The sequence below is a fragment of the Sinocyclocheilus rhinocerous genome, unplaced genomic scaffold (assembly GCF_001515625.1).
Source record: "Sinocyclocheilus rhinocerous isolate Xijiao unplaced genomic scaffold, SAMN03320098_v1.1 scaffold140, whole genome shotgun sequence".
NCBI lineage: Eukaryota > Metazoa > Chordata > Actinopteri > Cypriniformes > Cyprinidae > Sinocyclocheilus > Sinocyclocheilus rhinocerous.
The window spans coordinates 1,913,517-1,917,345 of record NW_015642053.1 but is presented as its reverse complement, the minus strand read 5'-3'; the positions used below and the strand labels follow the sequence as shown (position 1 = coordinate 1,917,345).

The 3,829-nt window shown below is 33.7% G+C and overlaps 1 protein-coding gene across 1 annotated transcript in view; it reads left to right on the top strand.

The window, feature by feature from the left end:
* The first annotated feature begins 1,710 nt into the window (after window positions 1–1,710).
* Window positions 1,711–3,829, top strand: part of mfsd13a (major facilitator superfamily domain containing 13A) — a 12,232-nt gene continuing 10,113 nt past the window's right edge. Inside the window, exon 1 of the mRNA XM_016572292.1 lies at window positions 1,711–1,846. The gene's annotated coding sequence lies outside the window, so the exon portion shown is untranslated. The remainder of the gene's footprint in view (window positions 1,847–3,829) is intronic.

Genomic DNA, 3,829 nt, shown 5'->3' with positions numbered 1-3,829 from the left:
CAGAGCAGTCTCAGGTGAAACCAAACCACGCCTCTCTGGGTAATATTCATGAGAGACCACGCCCCCCACGTTGTGTCGCAATGTCACTTCTCTAATGCATAGGTTTACATTATCTTAGATTTATTAAAGTTTTTTTGCGAATGCAACGGACTTGCATTCATCAGGGATGGAGGGATAAATGTGCGATCGTTGCGACACGGATTCAGCCGCTTCATTTGTATTGGTTGCCATCTAGAGGTTAATATTAAAAATGCAGCATGTAGGGCACGCCGGTGCTAGTTGTCACATGGGAGGCAGGAAGTAAGAGCTGTATTTCAGTAACTATAACAAGTCATTACTTGTTTTTTCTAGCAGTGATTTTTTTTTTCTTTTAAATTAAAGTTAGATTCGATTTTCTTGTCCTCTAAACAAAAAAAGTCCTCTATAAAATAACACCAATGTCCTCTAAAATAATACAATCTTATTTGTGCAATAGGCTATATGTTGGATAAAAAAAATAACACAATAGATAGATTTTACGTGAAAAGTTAATCTCAGGAGAAGGGTATTTTTCCACAAATGTCAAGTGTTTTCATATGTTAAAATTGTAATTAATAATTGCTGTTGTCCACAATGTACTTATAAACATTTTTTCCAGTGTTGCTGTTTTGGAATTGTTTCAAGTGTTTACATTTTACTATGGCATATAATTTTAATATTGTGGAATAATACATACATTTCATAAATAATACATAGGCCTACATTTTCATGTGGAAGATGTCTTACTCTATTTTCTTCATATTTATGGTATTTTTTTACGGTTTCCCATAAAAATCCCAAATAATGTGACAATATATATATATATATATATTTTTATTTTTTTGTCAAGACTTTAAAGTATATGTTGTTATTCTGTATACTACAATACAAAGCTAAATTCATAGTTTAATTGAAATTAATACTGTATATGATGACGATAATTTATCAGTATACAATATAATTTAAATATAATTTGGTTTGGCTGAAATAGGCCTCTGTAAGGCCTGAACTTTACTTTCTTTCTTTTTTTTATTTTAAATTATACTTCAATAAACACAGTCAAAGTACAGTTAGGACTACAATAATACACAAGAAAACATAAAATACAAACAAAAAAATAATATATATACAAAATACAAATACAGCCAGGGGGGTGGGGCTAAACATTATGTAAATATATTAATGGACTTACAAATGGACTTACTTGCTTTCTTATTATGTAAATAAAAAAATAGTGTAACGCTTTATTTTAAGGTGTCCTTGTTACACATATTACATGTACTTACTATTATAATAACAATTATATATGCATAATTACATGCAAGTAACCCTAAGCCAACCCCTAATCCAAACACTAACCATATAGTAAGTACATGTAGTTAATTAATATGACTCAGTACTTAAATGTATAATTACACTGTAACAAAGACACCTTAAAATAAAGTGTAACCAAAATTAGCTTTAGTTTCTCACATGTCCATACAATAAGAAAACGTGCCCATTATCAGCTTGTGTAGAGCTTTGGAATAGTGCATTCATGCATTTCCTCATTTATTTTACAGACTTTACTGCTAGTCAAATTCATGTGCAATTTAAATGGCCACAACAACGTAGTATCAATATTCTCAGGTTACTAAATAAGTGTGTGTCTGTCTGTATGTGTACAGTTGGCAGCTGGAGTGATGATGAGGAGGAGGGAAGACTCATGACGTCACGGGCTTCCTCGTCATACGCATGACATGTTTCGATACAACTGTGAAACCTAGAAACGTTTACAGCGCCTGTCTTGGTCATCAGGTGATTGCAGCTTTGATATCAGCTTCACATGGTAAGTGTCTAACAGCCTAAATATTGTCAGAATCGACTGTTCGTATGTTTTCTGATCAGCTGGTTGAGTGGGTTCGTCTATGGGCTGTGTGACTTGGTACACGTCGCATTGCTTGATATGAAAGCGGATAGCCTGCTAGCGAGCTTAATTTAGAGCAGGATTAGTAGTTTAAAAGGTTATTTTAGGTTTAAAGTGTCACGTCGCGGCTCGAATTCATAGTTTGATAAAATATGAGTGATTTCCCTTCAGCTATAATGTGATTCTCTGGTCAAATTCAAACACTATGATGAGTTACTATGAGTTAAGTCGCTAATGTCAGCGGCTAGCACAGCTCTGCTAGTGAAATATTGTATCATTATCACAACGTTTTCAGTTTCCCTTTTTAAACAGCTCTGTGCTTTAAGTGTTTTGAATCGGTAATATATTTATGTATATATTGAATATTTACTTACAGGTGTCAGGAGTCTGATAGTGTGATCAAAGGCTCTTTTAATAGTGCTTCAGGGGTAATTGTTTATTAGGAGAAGATGCAGTACGTGCGATATGAGTTGCATGCATATATGATAGATTAATGTTTAATTTACATTAAATAGTGTCAATGTTCTGATGACATTAAAAAAAGGCTTCATTCTACTCAATTATAGGGTATGACAAATAATATGTGACATGAATTTTTGAATATATGGAAATATTAAATTTTATTTCATATGTATATATATATATATATATATATATATATATATATCCTACGTGGCCCTAATGATTATTCTAACTTTGCTATGGAACTTATCATCTTTCTTCTGACTGAAAACAATACAGACAAACAGAGTTCTGTGAAAGCTATTTAGCTATTGGTTTTACGGTATAGGTGTTAAAGCATTTGTGTAAAAAGGGTGTGCAGGACTCGCAAAATCGCTATCCCGACGTCCCGGGCTATTGTGTTTTCCAGTCGGGCTAACAAAATGTATCAACACTTTGCCCGAGGGGCTATCTTAAAGGGATAGGTCACCCAAAAATGAAAATTTTGTCATAATTTATTCACCCTCATGTCGTTCCAAACCTGTATGAGTTTCTTTCTTATGTTGAGTACAAAAGAAGATATTTTGAAGAATGCTGGTAACCAAACAGTTGTTGGTCCCCATTGACTTCCATAGTATTTTTTTCCTTACTAAGGAAGTCAGTGGGGACCAACAACTGTTTGGTTCTTCAAAATATCTTCTTTTGTATTCAACATAAGAAAAAAACTCATACAGGTTTGGAGTGACATGAGGGTGAGTGAATGATGACAGAATAAAAATTTTTGGGTGAACTATTTCTTTAAATGCAGATTTCCCGCGGGTCCTTAAAAACTCCTAAAGTGAGTTGTATCAAACTTAAGGCCATAAAAAGTTTTAAATACGTTAAATGGTATAAGAAATGTCTTAATTATAATTTCAAGAGGTCTTGGGGACGGAAAGACAAGAGTCGCGATACGGCTGGATTAAACTTCAAAAGGCAATGATGTTATTGAATAAATATGAACCCTGCACGTTTTAAGTCAAAACACGGTGCGGATGTCTTTATTTGAATGTATCTGAAGGTAACTGACTGTCCTCAGAAACGTGTCCTTGGCATTTTAATTTAATTTGACCTATAATTCCTGATAAAGCAGCGTTTATGAGCGCGGAGCTGCTTTGTGTACAGCCGTTACCGGGGAAACCGCAATATTTCAGCCCTCCTAAAGCGCCACCTCGTGGCAGAGAATGAATTTGCATTTCCAATAAGCCTTTCTTGCTGTTTATGGTCAGATCAATGCAAATATCAACTCATGTTTTTACGCAGCAAACAAAAGAGTTGTAAATGAGAAAGAAGTTAATGTGCCTTCTAAAAATCTAAACAATTAAGACAGTAATATTTATATGTTTTAAATTAACATACTAATTTATATCCTTGATTTATCCCTTTTCATAAAAATGGTCTAAAGGCTGAAATGCTGTTGTATAA